Source organism: Neopsephotus bourkii, unplaced genomic scaffold (genome assembly GCF_033783945.1).
Source record: "Neopsephotus bourkii isolate Nb327-2 ecotype Australia unplaced genomic scaffold, CSIRO-AGI_Nbou_v1 NB_845, whole genome shotgun sequence".
NCBI lineage: Eukaryota > Metazoa > Chordata > Aves > Psittaciformes > Psittacidae > Neopsephotus > Neopsephotus bourkii.
In genome coordinates this window covers 2,167,501-2,185,751 of record NW_026901341.1, presented here as the reverse complement: position 1 = coordinate 2,185,751, position 18,251 = coordinate 2,167,501, and the positions used below count along the sequence as shown (strand labels likewise).

At 43.5% G+C, this 18,251-nt stretch overlaps 2 long non-coding RNA genes across 7 annotated transcripts in view; one reads left to right on the top strand and one right to left on the bottom strand.

Moving 5' to 3' along the window:
- LOC133213768 (uncharacterized) overlaps positions 1-18,251 on the top strand; it is a 93,179-nt gene that overhangs the window by 68,491 nt on the left and 6,437 nt on the right. Inside the window, exon 8 of the long non-coding RNA XR_009725885.1 lies at positions 16,153-16,350. This is a non-coding gene — a long non-coding RNA (uncharacterized LOC133213768). The remainder of the gene's footprint in view (positions 1-16,152; positions 16,351-18,251) is intronic.
- LOC133213767 (uncharacterized) overlaps positions 6,208-18,251 on the bottom strand; it is a 19,641-nt gene continuing 7,597 nt past the window's right edge. For 3 of the 6 annotated variants that reach the window (XR_009725883.1, XR_009725881.1, XR_009725879.1), the window contains 3 exons: positions 17,129-17,301; positions 14,948-15,063; positions 12,409-12,680 (listed from right to left, as the gene is read on the bottom strand). This is a non-coding gene — a long non-coding RNA (uncharacterized LOC133213767). Of the gene's footprint in view, positions 6,325-12,408; positions 12,681-14,947; positions 15,064-17,128; positions 17,302-17,526; positions 17,653-18,251 lie in introns of those variants that run through there. The other 3 variants (XR_009725880.1, XR_009725884.1, XR_009725882.1) reach the window with 3 other exon arrangements.

Here is an 18,251-nt window from a genome sequence, read left to right as displayed (position 1 = left end):
TCATGGGGAGATCTGATGGTGTGTCAATCCACTGAGCCTTCCACCCCATTACCAGACCAGGGTAAAAGAGCAACTTCACAGGGAGAAAGAAGCAATTGAGGAGCTCTTATCGTACGGCCCTCCTAGAGATAGTAAGCTTCAGCTCTAGCCCTCATGATGCAGAGGTAGTGGGAAATAGTGGCATATTTTTCACTTTATAGAGGGTATGGCTGGCTTGAGGTCATGTGTTGGGTCTTCTTGCTCCTACAGAAGCAAAGGACACATATGAGACACTCCTGTTACCAGCCTATGTTCAGTGCAGCAGGGATAGAGCACAGGTCATGCAGGCTCATGTTAAATAGCATTTTTCAAGTGAGTGGTGTCTTTTTTTTGTTAAGGAGAGCAACGATCTCATTTACCTCGAGGCCGATGCACTCATGGAAATTGAAATATATATGATAATAGTGATGGCGAGGGTGGCAAATCTCTTGCATGAGAAAACTTGATATATAAATACACATCACAGCTCAGGGCGCATCTTCATTTCACCCATAAGAAGTTTGTGCAAGTGCGGAAAAGTCCAGGTTTTTTTCTCCTGCCCCCCAAAGAAACATAATCCAGACTTTATATCGGATGGTTTATGGGAGTTTATTGGAATATCCAACAGGGTTCATGCAGTGTGTCATAAGGTAAAGCCTGTTCATTGGTTATTTACAAGCAGTGTGTGCCGGTGTTACTGTAATTTATAGACCACAGATGGTCAGGGGGTGCCCCTGCTGACTTGTAGCTGCATTAAGAAGCTGAGCCCTGTGTGTCATCTCCTGTGGGTACCTCCAGCTCACTTCCCCAGATTAGCGCTGATCAAGATCTGCCTTCAAACCCAAAGGGTCCTGAGACCTCTGCCTTGCAAGCTGGGGCAAGGTGGGGAAAAAGAAACTCAAGCCTATCAGAACGGCACCAAAGGAAAATTGCTTTTTGCAATAATAAGTTCCGTTCTCAAGGCTGGTACTTCAGTTGATGGGCTTCTGTCACCGGTTAAATGGAGAAATAAGAATGTCAATCTCCTTTTCATACACTGGCCTAAGACAAACATTTCCCCTACAAAAAGTTATATATATATATTCATAAATCTCCCTTGTAATGACTTTTAAGATAGATCCTGTCTTTGTTCTTACCATTTTAACCTTTTAGGTGATTGTCTTTAACTATGTATTACTATGACTTTCTTTCCTGAATTGTTTACCTAAGCCATTGCTTCTTTAAATCTTATGAAATAACTGTCTCTTTATTCTGGCACCACTTTCTGATCCCTGGGGAATTTTTTCCTGGTGGATGCACTAGGTAGAGAGAGGACAGGGCTGGCAGCACGTCCCACCCAAATCCTTGGGAGATTTATTCCTTTGGCCAGCGGATCGGGCCCCTTTTGGCTTCTCATTGCTCTGGTTGACAAGGTTCCTCACGTCACCTCGTATTTCTCCCAGACGTGTTTTTGTCTTGCTGCGTGTGGCCTTGTCCTGCCTGCAGGAATACTGCGGTGGTCTCTGGCAGCATCCAGCAGCCTTCGGAGGGACGTGCCGGATCCAGGGACGCCTGGCGCTTGGCTTGCTCGCCGCAGCAAGGTCATGCATTTTAACAAGGCACTGCCGATCCCCTTTTTAAAGGGCATTGATTATGTTTTGTTAAAATGGGCTTTGAACTCATCTGACCCTCCGCCGGTAGGACATTTCAGGGCTTTTTTCTGCCTGGACCACACTTGACACCTGTTGGCAAACACAGCTGCAAATGCTGCTGTGAGAAACCTGCATCCGAGCTCAAAACTGAGCGGTTTGATTTTTTCCCAAGAGTAAAGACATAAGAGAATTTGGTGCTTCTTTAGTTAGTAAAAAGATTTTAAAAAAACAACTTTGTTTTTCCTTATCATGATGAGGTGAAAAAAACCTCCTCTATAGACAAAAGAAGCAGAAGGAGAGCTGTAATGGAAATAAAATTGACAGCCTCTCAAAACTCAGGTGGCACTTTCCTTTTCCAGTTAATTACAGTTTTAATTACATGGCTTCTTGTGACTCCTTGATACCTAATAAACTAGACTCTGTGGGGCGGCAAAGTTGAGTTTTGCTTGAACTGCAGGTGTAAGGCTCAGCATGAAACATAAATCAACTTCTTAAACATGTTCCCAGGGTGTGTTCAGGCTTTTTCTTCCTATTCGCTTGTAAAAATCACATCTTTTCACCATTGTTGGGGGAAAAAAAGGAAAAAAGGTTGAAGCTACAATGCAGTGGGTATTACCTTTGTGTCTTTGGATATAAAAATCCCTTTTAGTAGGGAAAAAAAGGCTTTTTTTTTAACCTCAGAGCTGATAAATTTTAAAGGAGTGATGCATTACCCATATAGACTTTCTCTCATTATCATTTTTTAGTGGGGGTGCATAAGATAGAAGACGAAAGTACACTGGCAGCATGAAAAAGAGGGTAGATTGGTAGTTGGAAAATAAAGAGACATTCACCCCATAGGAGCTGCCTTTTCTGAAGGTTTTGAAAACAGAGAGTGCCTGTTTATTCTTTGTGTGTTACGCCATGGAAATCTGTGCTCCAGTCAGGTTCAAGTGCAGTGCCATATATTAACCGTGAGCAGGATAACACAATGATGACCTGTTGCAGCAAAAAACTGAAGATAAATATGCTTCAGAACTTCTTACAGGTCTCAATCCCAGGACATCTGATGGGGCCATGAGCCTGCGGCAGGCAGCAGTGTCACGACCACACATTGTGACGATTCAGTGGGGTGAAAGATCGCCCATCTTCCCTCTTTCCCAAACCAAACAAAATTATTAAAAGAAGGAGGAAGGAGGGAGAGAAGGGGAGGAGGAAAAGAGGCAGGAGAGCTTCATAGTGCACTTCAGTGTTGGTGCAGAACATGAGCAACAAGGTTCATGTGTGAGACATGAGTATATCAACAAGTCCTTAACCTCTGAGACACAACCTTGGAAAGACGTTTTTAATGTCTTCTTATTAGTTTAACTGCTGAAGTACTGGTTTTATGAGTGCAAAAAAAAGTGTATTTGTTATGAGTGGAGAAGGACATATCTGGGACATAGCCCCCTCATTAATAGCTTTCCATAGCCAGTAAGGTGAAGGTGGGAGAGATGTCCTGCTTGTCTTTTCAACACGAATGTTTGGTTTCTGGCTTTCTCCTGCTGCTGATTACCTGAAGCAGTGCCATTATGCTACTCCTTGGCTGGAGCAAGCATGCTGAAGCCAGATGAGGGACTTTTTGCTCCTCTAAGAGCTTTGTGACCTGCTGCCAGCTCTCCTTCCCCATGGTACATCCCAGCCTGGGACCCTGTCCTGTGATCATTGTTGAGATCTCGCTAACACTCATGGTGCTCAGGGCCAGCTGAGGTACGATCAAAGGCATTTCCTAAATAAAACTGTTATATGGCTTGGACAAAGCAGGCAGCTTTAGACCTTAACTTCAATAGAAATCTTGCCTCAAAGACAATCTCCCTGTAGACAAGACTTGTCTGGTATCATTTCACCTGATGTCCAGTTGATGAGGATTTCTGGTGGTGGTGGTTTGTTGTTATCATTATTAATGCTCATAATCTTTATTCTTTTTCACAGCTTGACTGTATCTGCATACATTACTTACCTGGACAAGTGCACTTGCAAGGCACAGATTTCTCTCAGATCGATATTGTGTTAAATTTCTTGGATATAAATGTCTTGTATGCTCATGGGCTGTTTGTGTGTGGTGTTTGGGCAGCTCACAGCAAAAATGTGGGGATCTGATCTGCTGCCTGCGGTTTCTGTGTGATGTTACAGATGTTAGACGATGAAAAGGAAAAAAGAAAACAAACAAATTTGCTCTTTTTCAAGGCTTCACCCATGACATTGTGGCACTGTTTGGGGAAAGGCGTGCAACACAGCGCAATGAAAGTCTGGCAATATTGTCTGCCAACCCCAGCATCCTGTTGGCTTTTGGTGTCTGAGGATGCGCTTCCCAGGTGCTCCCCAGTGACAACCTCTATGCCAGGTGCAGGCTATAAATTTTCCATCAGAACCATCTTGCAGCAAACACTTGGGATTCTGGTTAAACCAAAATCTCCATTAAAAGCAGCCCACAGAGGTGAAGAACTTTTCAGAAGATAAAGAAAGCCTAGAACAGCCCAAAAAAGCATCTCTTTCAAAGGCCAGGTAACACCTCTTGCCTGCAGCGCCTAAGCAAAAGCCATCACTGCTGCCTTCTGCAAAAAGCTGTCCGGTTCTGTGAAGCTGTTGCTCCTCTCTTCAGATCCTCCCTTCAAAATTTACCCCTGTTTTGACACCTGTGGCAGATGAAATGCAAAAACTGAGGGCAGCTGAAAGCACTTAACATGCAGCTTCTCTATGTCTATACCCATGGTGTATAATGTATACTGTCACTTTCATGTTGCCTGGTCCACACAGATGTCATCATGACATAGGCTTTTGTGACAGCCACAGTCCTGGGGATGTCAGTGCCATGAAGTCCCAGTGTTTTGCAGCCTAAATCATGAAACTGGAGCAGGCACACTTTGGACAGACAGCTCAGTGTCTTTAAATATCTCTGAAAATTAACTGTGGAAGCAAAAAAGCCCAACCCTAGAGCCAAGCAAGAATTTTTGAGATGAGGAAAATTATTCCCTCTGCCTTCCTCTCAAATAAAGTGTTTCATCATCTTTTTCAATTAGTCTTGGTTTTATTTTTGAAATCACAGAGAGAGGCAATTACAGAATTTCATATTGCTTCATACATGTTTTTTCCAGAGTGGGAAAGGCAGGATAAAATTAAGGGAACTAAGGAAAGGAAGGAGAGTAGAGAAGGATAGGAATAAGAAGTTAAAAATAAGAAAAAAAGAGTTATAGGAAAAAAATTAAAAGAAACATGGATGGCTCATTCTGTTTGAAATCAAGAAGAAAGAGGAGGGAAAAAAAACAAATATCCAAGAAGTTTTGGTTCAAAACAAAGAAATGAGGTAAAACTTTCCAGCTGAAGCAGAGTACTCATTTTGTTTGCTTTGAAATGCTTAGTGGAGGTTTTTGGAAAAGGAGGAAGAAACGTTATGGTGGGAGAGAGGACACTTGTCTCTATGTGTATTGTGTGTACCTGGAGGTGTAGGCAGCATCCACCAGCTTGTTGGAAGCATAACCATGGGAAACGACTGGAGAAAATATAAGAAGATGTCAATGAGCATCCTATAGCAAATACATCCCTGCAGCATTGCTGGTCCTGTCATGGGAGGGGAGGGCAGCGGCAGTGGAGGAACAGCAACATAGCGTGCATTAAACCATATGCCACCAACGCATATGGCAATGTGGTCTGAAGTCTTTCAAGGCGGTTCCAACTTGGAAAAGGCTTGAAAAGTTTTCAAATGGGGTTTTTATGGTCTGCTGAAACACAAATGACCATTTTTCATTCTAGAGGGAAAGTTTATCTGGAGGAAGAAGGGTGAGAGGCAGCCACCCTCCGCCCCAGTTGCCTGGTTCCTGATGCTGAGCTGGGTAGAGGAAGCATTGCAATGTGGGGAGCGTATTTCTTCCCCAGTTGTCGGCAAGCTGTACTTTAATAGCAGCACAGCAGACAGTGCATGAAGGAACATTAGCTGCAGAAATGATCCCATTGGGAAGGAAGCTTGGAAGAGGTTTTTCTTTCTAAACTTGACACCAGGGCTGGGAACCCAGCATGTATGTGTGCAAACCTACCCAAGGACAGAAGGGATCAGGCGCTAGAGATCTCACCCTCAATCAAGGCAGCCCCACTGAGGCAGGGTGAACTATACAGGGAGGCTTTTTTTCAGAGCTGGGCACCTCACATCATGCTGGGATGGCGTATGTGGGGCATTGGAGCAGCAACAAGTGATGAGGGCTCATGCTGGGGAGAAATGATGCACAGCCATGGCTTGGCAAGGGGTGGACTGAATGGAGAAATAGCAGTGGAAGAAACAGCAGCACCATCCTCGTGGCTTCGAGAGCTGTTGGCCTTGCCTTGGCACAAGCAAGTTCACCAGTACCCACAGCCCTGGGCTCCCTATACCAGACCCAGGGGTGGTGGTAGGGCATGGTATGGATGAGCCTTAGTCCCTTCTATCTGATTTGGGACACCGTTAATTCAGACAGCATGAAGAAGCAGTGAAATCTGGTAAGATCCTAAAGGCACTAAATAAAATATCTAGGGGGTTGAAAACTAAATATGCTCAACGTATTTTATTTACCTGTAATACTTTATGTCTGATTGCAAGGTGACACGTCCAACTATATAGCAGACATCAGGGCTCTCTTATAAGTTACATGTGTGTTGGTGGTTTTCTTCTAGATTCTGCTTCTGGCATCTTGTAATTAAAGGAGAAAAACAGTTTCCAGGAAAATGTAAAATAATCCCTTAATGACTGGTTAAAAATATAAAATCCTAAAAAAAAAAAAAAAAAAAAAGAGGAATAACATATCCCAAAAATGCCCAAAATAGTACTCTTCTTTAATCTCATGGATTTGGAGAGTGTTTTGTGATTCTTGAAGGCTCACCTCACGGCTTTCTTAAAACTGGACTGGAAGAGGCATCACTCTGAATGATGGGTCACATACCCACCTCAGAGCAACTGAAGAGCACAGACTGAGTAGCACACCATCCAGCAGTGTTCCTAGCCATGGTAAACACTGCAGAGCTAGTGCCTTAGGGGAGATATTATTTTCTGATTAAAAAAATCTATCTATTGTTTTAACCAACTTAGGTTTTTTTGAGCTGGTCCCTCACAAACTCAGTCCAAGTTCACCTGAACAATCCTGGTTTTGAACTTTAAGGGGGAATGTGACTTATGATTTACTAGATAGCTATGGCAAGCCTAATGTAGTAAAAGTCTGTCATATAGGATGTGTATGGGCTACTGTGTTATAAATACTTAAGAAGTTATATGGAAAAAAATAAAGTATAGGGGTTACAGAAATCATGTTAAAGCAACTAAGTAAATAGAAAGGTTAAAGTGTCTAACTCTATATGGTATAAAGGCTAAAGCAAACCAGATCTCTTTTCTAGGTACTTTTTCTCTGTACAGCAGTAACTGGGCTGCATAAAAATAAGGCAAGTATTTAAAGACAGACAAAAAAAAAGAAAAAAAAGAGACATCTAAAGCATTTGGTTGGCATTGATAGCAATCATTTCAAAAAGCCCTGGAACATTTAAAGAGAATTAGAAAGGATTTTCCTGGAATCAAAGGGAGAGCACTTTCCATGGCAGGATGTGTATTTGGGTATCTGCAAAATGGTTACATCAGAGCGAACAGAACAGACTTGATCATCCAGGATTTTAAAATCAGAAGAAAGGGGTTTTCCTGTTTGGCTCCTTTTTTCTCACTCACACATCTTACAGCTTTCATTCTCCTGCCTACTTGATGGTAAAGTAACATTTGTTTTGGCACGGAGGCTCACGGAGCGCTTTGAAAGTTCCTGTGGGTCAAGCAGCTCTAGCGTGTGCTGAGCCCATGGGGGTGAGCAAACCTGGAAATATTTAGGTTTACAGATCTTTTTTTTTCATCCTAACGTAAGGTTCATTTTTAAAGAAGAAATGAATAACTTCGTGCTTCACCGCAGTATCTGCTGCAATGCAGACAGGGCTCCTGGCTCGCCGCGTCGCCGGCCTGCTATTCCTTCAGCAATGCCAATTCCACAACCAGCGCTCCTGCCGCACAAGCCAAAACAAGGTTTTTGTGAGGATTTTGCCATTGCAGACATTCACCCTTGCTGTCAGGCAGAAGAGGGAAGGTAGTGGAGATCCCTACACCGTGGCTTGCCCTCCCTCCTTCACTGCTGGTGTTGGTGGTCCTGGTTCTTTGCCCCAGTCCCCCCCGGCCGGATGGGAAGGAGTTGGGATGATGCCTTCCTAAATCATCCTGTGCCAAGGGTGCATTTCGGTTTGTGACACACAATAAGACTACGGAGGGGAGTGAGGCAAAACATTGAAGCCAACCTTAACCCCACTGGTGCCCATAGGGGTATCACCTCCCTAAGCTTCCCCTGTGGGAGGGCACTCACTGCCCCCCTGGGAGGTGGTTTGGCTTATGAAGCCTGCCGAAAACATTTCCATTTTCCATTTGTGGGCAGGATTTTTGTCTTTGGTTTAGTTTGGGAGGGGCATGGAGGGGGGGGGGTTAGCTTTCTCCTGGTAGGCAGTGGATTTGCCTGATGGGAGGTGTGGGAGCAGGGGAGAGAGGACTGTGGCAGAGGAGAGCGGGAGGGAGACCCTCCCCTCGCGCAAGGGCTCGCATTGGTGGGGCTGTACCCATGGGCCCTGCTCCTTGCTCCTCCCACGCAGCGATGGACAGAGGAGGTCAACGGAGGGGATGGGATGAGATCAACTGACTGGTGAGAACTGGGGGTGGGGAGAGTTGGGGAGGGTGGGGTGGGGCTTTTTCCCCTTAAGTCCCAACATATGTTCAATAGAAGTTCTAAAGCTGGCAGTTCGGGGTGAGCGTGGGACTGACATAGAGCAAATGCAACACGAACAGGCAAAAATGATAATGAAATTACATTCATCCCCACTTCTACCGTCTCCATGTTGTCAAATTCAGTAAACAAGCGTACGAAGTAACCCAGCTCCCAGCAGAGCTGGCAATAGCCTTTTCTTTCCATTTGATGGAAAGCCTAAGCTGTTTTTAGGTTGGAGAATGCATTTTCCTGTAATTTCCCCTAACACGTTTATGAGTTATGCACGAGATCTCCAACACTCAGGAACTGTTCTACCTTTAAAACCTTTGCTGGATTCCCATTGTGACCCTTGGAAGAGGAAACAAGCCCACGTCGGCTCCGGTGGAATGCTGTATTACCCAGAGCAGTGATTCCCTGCCTGTGCCTTAGGTACTGAGGGCACTTGGCCACGCAGCTTCTCACATGGGTGTCTCAGCTCCAGTCCAGAAGTCTGTTTTTATGGAAAAGGAGGGGCAGAAAAACTCCCTTCCCACTGCTCATGGAAAGCAAATAACAGTGAGAAAAGGGCTGATTCGCCTATTAAAATACACTCTTCTTTCTTTTAGCAGCTGACCTTTTTTAAATTTTTGAGTATTTTTCCCTGCTACAGTTATCATCCTAAATAACGCTAACCCATCTCACTGCTACCAACAGAGAGGCTTTACAGTGCTATGGAGAACTATTTTGAAGGTACAAATCACTTGACCTAAAGACTCTCCCTGGAGTGTCAGTGTTGTGCACTACATTTTCACTCTGCCAAACCTTTATTTAGCACATGCTAAAGAACATTTAACATTTAAAGATCCCCTCTGTACATCTTCTAAATGTCTCCATCCTTTGCTTTTAGATTAATATGTCTTCTGTGAAAATGAGATAATTGATTACAGAGCTGTATTATTTACAAATGAAGAGTTGTTCATGTATTGACCTTTCATTTCTATAGCTCAATACTAGTCCTTGTACAGCATTTTTAATTAGCAAAATGGAAACAGAAGAGGGAAGAAAAGAGCTATTGTGGATGTTTTTAATAAAATGAAACTTTAAGATAACTTGCACATTTAAAACTGAAAAAATTAATATTTGGTCAGAGGCTACATCCCATGTTTCTGTTTGGAAAGAGAAAGAAATCTGCTCCTGAAGATACCGCAAGTGGAAAGGCAGTGGGAAGGGGGTGAGCAGCAGACAGTAGCAAGCTTTTGTCCTTCACCCTGCTGTAGTAACTCCTCTGCACCAGGGGACTCATTTCAACCCAATCTCTTGGTGAGCAACCAGCAAATCCCACCTTAGCATTTCAAGATAAATGGCACCAGTAAAGTCAGGGAACTTGGGCAGGTACAGAAAAGCAAAGCTAGCAAACCCAGTGGTTGTAGAGCATTGAACAACATCAAAGATGCTATAAATGCCAAAGAGGCAAAACATAGCATTCCAAAGCAGGACAGGGCTACCTGGCCTGTATGGCCAGGCTGGATTAAGTAATGGTGCAGCCCAGAGCCTGGATGGGCTGGGCAGTAACTGGTCCAGGCAGCACTTTTGAACCCCATCCCTAGCCACGCCGCCTTGCACTCAACAGCTGTGAGCTCATGATGAGTCAAACCCAGCTGAAAGAGAGATAAAGAGTAAGGAAGCAGGAAAAAAAAAGATGAAAGACAGCATAAATTTAGTCCATGGGAGTTTGAGGTTTAAAAAGAAGTATGTTCTGCATGAGAGGGGGAAGGATACCTCGTGGGAGCCACTAACAAGCTTGGGAAATCTTTGGATTTCAAGAATAACCAGGGAAAACCTCTCCTGCCGTGAGTCTGACATAGTCCTAATGTAAATGCTTTGGTCTGTTTGTGTCTGGTTTAGTTTGACCTCTTAAATGAGTAACTGTTTCTAATGAACCTGGGGATTTTGATGAAGAGAAAGCATGCTGGAGGCAGGCAGCTATCAGTGGCATGCAAGCCAATCTGCTTACGGTGCTTGCTTAAGGTGGATGGTCAAAGGCGGATACTCTCAAAATGCAGGAAGCATAAACTTGCAATGCTTTAATTCCCACTAACACAAATAGACAAACAACAACAACAAAACCCCATAAAAATACCTAAATTCAACTGGGCAATGTGCTTCTAATAAAGCACCAGCCAGACAGAGCTGGTTTCAGGTTGAATCCACCACCCTTCCCTGGGAGGGTGAAGGAGGATTTTCCTTCATGGACGTCAATGAATTCAGACCCAGAAATAGTCGAAACATAAAGCAAATAATTTTGTTTCTCAATAACAAAGATGTTATTTAATATCCTCACAGCTATAAAGAAACTCTTGTGACTGCAGAAGAGGGGCTTTTTAAAATCTTTTTATTAATGCAACAGAAGCATATTAAAAATGTCTGTCATTGCAAGCCTGGAGATAAATATTAAGTTTGAATAAGGTCATCAAGGAAGGATAGAGGAAAGTAATTGAGGGAAGGTTTTAAGTGTGTTTTCAGCATCCTGTGGATGCAGACAAATCGTACCCGTCACTCTTCAGAGGGTCTGTTTTGGGGGACTTTTGTCACATGGTCTCACATGCACTGAAGCTATGAAAAAGAAAAAAACCACATCAGCATCTTTCAGCACACTTTGGGGAACCTGAACATGCTGCTTTGCTGGCTAAATTGTTTTCAGCAGGTACTTTGTCTGAAGCAGCTACTATTTTCTTGCTAAGGGACTGGTTCTGTTCCTCTCTAAGTACCATCATCTTCTGGCCCCAGAAGTGATACCCTCTTCTTTCTAAACATCTATTCAGTGACGTTGCAAGGAGCAAAATTAAATGTATATTCAAGGCAACGGAAACAATTCTGCTGTTTATAGTCAGGTCTCCCACTCAAGCTAAATCATACATCTAAAACACAATCCATAGTATTATTTTCCAGGAGGCTCCTGGCATCCCCATCTTCTGTCTGTCCCTATGTCTGTGTGGAAAGGTCCCTAAACAGGGCCCATCCACCTCAAATGACCAAATTTTAGCCTTCACCATGGCTGAAAATAGGAGATGTGGGGGTCAGGAGGGGGCTGGTGCTTGAGCACAATATATTCCATACATCCAGCTTGCTGGGCTAAGCAGGACGCGGGGACCCCTCAGATGTGGAGCCAATAGGGAGCACTCCGGCTACCTGGGATTTTATAAATCTTTCAGCTATCGGTCTTTCAGAGCTCCAAATGCAAAATCCAGCAGCACGGGATATCATGTGGATTTATGACTTGGGATTTATGAACTGGTCTGGATAAAATAAGAACTGCCTTGACATTAATTTTTTTTTTTCTGAGGTTTGAGGAAAAGAAATAGTAAAAAAAGGAAGACCTGATTTTTTTCCCCTTTGAAAGCTTGCTGTTCATACAAATGTAGATGGTTTGTATCTATTCAATTATTTGGGGTTTTCTCTTACTACCTGCGTGCTTCCTGGGGCTGGAAGTTGAGCAGCACAAGCAATGCTGCTCTCACAGGCCTTCCTGCCTGGCAGGAAACGCTCAAGAAAACACGGTCTTGAGGCACTCCCAGCCCTCAAGCAGCATTTCCCAGTGCTGCTCCTGGCATTGGGAAAGGTGCCGGTAGATGTTAGGGAGGTCTCTGGATGTTTCCAAGCAGCAGGATACCTCCCCATAACACCACTGCCTCAGCTCTCACTTGATTTCATCACTTTTCCCCTTAAATAATTTTGGATCCCTTGTTATTTCTCACTTGTGGCAAGCTGGGGCTTTAGGGGTGTGTGTATAACATGCACATGTAGATATGAGTGTACATTTGTGTCCGTGTGTGTACACATGCACCTATTAATGTGTGTACATTTGTACAGCTACAAATAGGCAATATGTACGTATATATGTATGCATGTACATGCCTAATTACAGCTGTATAAACATACATGTGCACATATACATTTATGAGAAAGTATTATGGATAAAAAAGTATCCTAATTTTTTGATCAGAAACCAAGACAGAAAGCAAAACCAAACATTTTATTGGTACTGTTGAACTGTATGTACTTTGCATGAGAGCCTATCCCGAAAGACTATCATGTAACTTATGGCTTTCCTTTTAATTTTTCTCATCTTACAAAGAAAGAAAAGATGGTGTTTACCTTGGCCAGGAGGAAAAACTGTCACTTGTATTTTTGCCACTTCTTGTGATTGACCCTTTCGTACCTCTGCCCACAGTTTGTGGGTGATTTTCTTCCTGGGATCCCAGAGGTCTGTGTATGAATAAAGCTCTTTGTTCTTTTATGGATAAAGGTACTCATTAGGAAAACAAACAAACAAATGTGTATTACTAGCCTTTCAGCCTGCCTTTCAACCTTCCCCATCCCCTTGGGCACAGATTTATCCATGTACTATCACTGCCAAACTGTGCCAACACCTTCACCCCAGGTTGCTGAAACCTTTGCATGCATCCTTCGCCTCCTCCCACCTTGAACTGACACCATGTAGATGCTGATAATGCTGTGTTTAACCTCTACATGAGACCTGCACACACTGGTGTCTCCTAGGGCTTCTACCAGCCTCCTAAGAAGTAAAGGGAGGCAAGGGAGGGTGATGTGATGAAGGCTACCTTCACCCCTTCACTCCTACCACCACTGGTGGTGCTCCAGCCACAGAGATGATGCCAGACCAGCACTAGGGAAAAGGGGATGATGCTCCCAGAGCAGCTCAAGTTTTGCTCTGTGGAGGAAAACTGCTTTTCCACAGCTTTTAACAAGCTTTTTCATCACGTCTGGTGCCTGGATAACCTAAGGTGAAGGTGCTCATCCTGGCCAAGAAGTTAAAATCAACTAATCAAACCTTTCCAACCCCTACCCTGTGGACCATGGCTTGGAAATGCAATAGGCTCAGTCCAAGGAATGTCAGCAGGTTACTCTTTCTGTGTCTGAAGTAAAACGTTTTGCTTAGATTTTAATTACCACGCATCCAGGGTGTTTTTCAGCTTGACTTGCATCCCAGGAATAACTTGATTTGGAGATTTTGTTTTAAATAAAATTAATCACATGGCTGGCACCCAGAGAAGGGCAGGTGGCTCTTGCTGTGACACTGGAGATGTGGTACTCCACAGCAGCAAGGGCTAGGGAGGACACCTGCAGAGATGTCCCACGCCTCTCACACCTCTCCCTGCAGCACAGAGCGCCAACAAAACCCACCAAAATTGTTGCCAAAAGCACCTTCACTTTTGGCTGCTTTGTACAGTACATGGCTCCTGTCCTTCCCTGTGCTGGTACCACCTCCTGCGTGGTCTTGCCATTAAAAATCATCTTTCCACCTGAGGGCAAGGGAGGAGGCTTGGGGCAGGCTCTCGTGCAAGGCACTGAGTGTCTGGACCCTGCTAAGTTCAAAGGCACCCTCCCTCCTGCCCCGAGGAGGGATGTAGCTGGCCAGAGGATGGCTGGAGGCCACACAGACGGGAAGGTATGTAACAATCCATTTATCACTTTGCAAATATTAGTGCTGCTCACATTTGCTGCAGCAATATTTCTTCTTGGAAATTGGTGAAGTGAGTAATAACAATGTTATTTATTCTAAGACCTTGGAACTGAGAAGCAATAACAGGGGGGACTGTTCCCTTGAAAGCTTCAGAGGTGCTGGAAATAAAATGGGGGGTGGGAGGGAATAGACCAACAAAGGTCTGCAAGAGAGAAAGCCATCGAAAACCTCTTGTTTAATTTTGTTGCCCCAAAAGTAATAAAATACATTTTGTAATGATTTATATATAAACAAGGAGGGGTGGGAGAAGGGCAAACATCTCAGATTCATCTCTCACTGGCACATCCTGCGAGGCAGCAGAGCTTTCCTTTCTCTGTCCTGCAGAGCTTACCCCCAGCGCCTGCTGGCACCTCAGGTTTTGTCACTAGCAAAGTGCCTCCTTCATCACAGAGTCTGCCTGTTCTCTTCCATTTCTTTTCTTCAACCCCCCTCCACCCCCTGCCTTGCATCCCTTATCTGAATATATAAGGCTGCCCTTTGCTCAGATTTATGGGTTGGGGCAGCTCTGTGTGTATTTACAGTCTCCTGACCTGCAGACCTACAGCTGAACAAGAGCAGGAGGAAACCAGGGCCCATTCCATAAACAGAGACAGATACGAGGGGGAGGCAGCAGGAATTGCGAGCAGCACTTAACATTTTTAACTATTTGGCCAAGCCAAGGAATTAGCGATTAGATTAGAGGCAAAGAAAAATGAGAAGCGGGGTTAAAGATTTGAGGAGGTGGAAGAAGGCAGCAATGGCCAAGAGTGGCCCTCAGGTTTGGTATGGGGAAAACTTAAAAGTTACAAGGATTTTATAAAAGGTTTTCCAGGGCAAAAGGCAATAGGGATGAAAGCGAATCTCCAAAGTGTTTTAAACAGAGCTGTGCTTTCCTTGGGTAAAGCTGAACAGCGCTTTTCAAGTCTAATTACCTTTTTGAGGAGGTAGATTACTTAGTCTGTGTTTATTCAGGTACTAATTGCCTCAGATTAAGTAAAAGAAAACCTGACTCGATGATAATAAATATTTCTTACATCCGTATCTATGGGTTGGTTTGTTGGCAGAAATTCGGTGCAGATGAGACATATTTCAAAGGGGCCAGAGAATTACTTGACTTCTCCAAAGCAAAGGCAGCAAAAGTGGCAACAACCTGGAAAATAAATAAATGAAATGCAATGTATGTAGGGGTCACGATATAGCATAAGTATATCAACATGATGAACAGCTTTGATGAAAATGGTAAACAAAACCACCCTCTCTTCCTGTGGCTTGTTTTACATTGCAATAAACCACTGACTCTATAACCTATCAGAACATGCTGAGATTTTATGCATCATTTCCAACTACTATTTGAACATTTGGTTTAGAGTAGTCATGAACTATAATTAATGGGACTTTTTTTTCCTGATAAAAAGCATGCTTTATTGTATTTTATTACCTGTTGGTCCAAAGCTCCATATAGATGACGTAAATTCATTGTAGGTTTTAGGATGGGGATAAAGAGGGGGGGCTTTTGGCACGTGATTATGATGAATTAATGTTCACCATTTGTAATCAAACCCAGAAGCTGAGCTTGCAATGCCCCTTCCAAATTGTCTTTGCTCCTAGGAGCAAGCTGGTAGCACCGGGACGCCAAGATTTCGGCCCAGCTCAGCCTGCCAGGAGGAGAGGGGGAAAAAAAAACGAACCCAGGCACCACAAAGACCATTGAGATGAATGGCTCTATTTTATGAGCCATAAAAGTTTTATTCATCTTGACACCGAAACAGGTTTAGGCAGCGAGTTGACACGCCTTAAATAAATAAGTGGAATTAATTCCCCGGCTCTTGAAACAATAGCAGCGTGCCTGTAACGCTGAGAGCTGCCCTGTTGTTTCCCGTTGCTGCTTGATATTGATATTATTTGTGGGTTTGGTTTTCTTTTTTTCCTCTGGGGCCTGGTTGCTCCACTTCAGATTCTTCCCCTGTTTTATTAGAGGTTGAAAAAGGTTCAAGACCTGGTTGTACCGCTGCTCCCACCGACAGCTAAGGAACCAGTTTGGCGTCTGGTTTGTCTGTTGTTTTACTGCTGACCTTCAAATCAACTTTCCCCCCTGACCCCAGGAGGCATCTATCATGACAAGAGGCTGTTTAACACAAATGGTGCCCATTTATAGGGGAAGAGAGTCAGAAGATTTCCTTGGTTGTTGGTTTGTGTTTTTTTTATGAAGAATTTGGTTTTTTCACCCCTCTTTTCTCAGTCACCACAGGTGAAATCCCTCCTAGCAGCTGGCTTATGAAATAATGCGAGGGGAGGCCTTAATGAGCTGAAAGCACCCTCAGCTGGAGATAAATATATGCAAATGAGATGCACAAACAAAGGAGCCCGGACAGAGAAATATCTGCAATTCCAGCAAAATGCTGCCTGCAGCTAGAAGATGAACAGCTTTGATAAAATGGTAACAAAAAGCACCTTTTTCTCCTCCAGCTTGTTTTACATTGCAATAGAGCATTGTTATTGTAACCCATTGGAGCATGCAGAGGTTTTCTACCCGCCGCTTCAAGAAAAAAAAAAACCTGTTTAAACATTTGTTTTTAAGGCATTCATGGGCTATGAGCAATGTGATGGCTTGGGGTTTGTGGTGGCTTCGGGTGGAGATTTTTGGGGAGGGGTTGGTTTGGGCAGGGTGGGTGTTTTGGGGGTGTCTTTTCTTCTTTTTAGCTAATTTTTAATGGGGGTTTTTTACCTGTTGGTCTCTCTCTGGCTCGGGTTGCTGGTGATTTTTGTTGTGTTTTGCAAGGGAGGGTGGCTGTTGCTGCTCTAAAAAAAAAAATCAGTTTTGCTTTCAAATTTGGAGGGAAAATCCAAGCTGACAAGTAGCGAGAAGCAGCTCGGGGCGGGGGGAAGAAGAGGGGGGGAAAAACAGACTTGAACATTCACCAAGCAGCACCCAAACAGGCAGCTTTAATGAAAGCAATCAAGCCTCTGAGCTAATTCAAAGACAGACATCTAACATGCTGATTTTAATAAGCTTTTAAAAGGCAATCTCTACCTTTTAAAAGTCGCTCTTTTTAATTTAATTGGCTTTTTTTGGGGGGGTTCATATATTGCCAAAACAAACACAGCCACTAAAATATGTTTTCAATATGTATAAGTAGCATATCTAGACAATGTTTTAAATTAGCCCTGTATTTTGGGGATGGGGTACGGGGAGGGGATGAAAGAAAGAGGCTTACTTTGGATGAGTCGAAGACATTTTCCAAGCACAGCTTGTCGTGTCAAAATAATACCTTTATATTCTCGTCCTGCCTTTATGAATCCTCCCGTGTGAATGTGTGAATATCTCTTTACCTATAGGCTTCCTCAGGAAACAACCCCAGTACTGCCTTGGAGATACACAGGTTACTTTCTAAGAGACAGACGAGAAAAAGGCAGAGAAAATACAGTGCTGTTTAACTTTTAACCTTACGATATCATTACGGATTTATAAACAGAGCATAAACAGCATAAAGTTTAGAGGGCCCTTTACTCAAGGCACTAACCGCAATTTTTATGTCTGGCAAGAAGAAGAAAAATAGACTTACCTTTAAAAAAAATTCCCCCTTTTACTATGTTCTGTGGCTTTGGCACTTACAGATGTTAGAGCAGGCAAGTGTCGGATTTCCCGATGTCAAAAAGATTTCCTAATTTCTCATAGACTTCTCCTGTTGCGTTTTTGGCCCGATGTGAGAGTCATGAATTTAATTTGTGGGGCTGCGTGCTGGAAATCGGGATATACACATATGTGTGCTTTAATGAACCCTAAAACCTAATAGAGAGTTTTAGGGATCTAAACTCTCTGCCCGCAGTTCCCCCAAGCACAGGATTTCAAGAGTTAATAAAAATTTGGTATATTAGGAAGGCTTTCTTTTTGCAGCCCAGGTTTCTAGCAGCATAATTATGTTCAACTGCTGTTGTTTGAAAAGGGCAAACAGCATCTTAGGCACAGAACAATGAAATTACAGCTGAGATTTAGGTTAGCAAAAGCCGTCTTCTGCAGGCTTTTATGATTCATTATTTCCCATTAAATACAGTATTAGAAGTGTACACCAGATAGCTCATGGTTGCTGCGCTCAGAGCACATTATCTATATTACACAGGTCTGGGGAGCAGAATTAGAAAACTTTGGGGGAATGAGCAATATGTGTTTGCTGATAGAAGTACCATATGGCTCATCTTCCTCAATTGCTTTCATTGCGACTCTGATGCTGGAGAAATTAAAGTTTTATTTGATGTGGCACAGCTTAATGAACTGTCTTCTGTTAGGAAAATTGAATATGTTTCCTGTTATTTGAGCACAGAGCCCTCATGGTTTTGGCT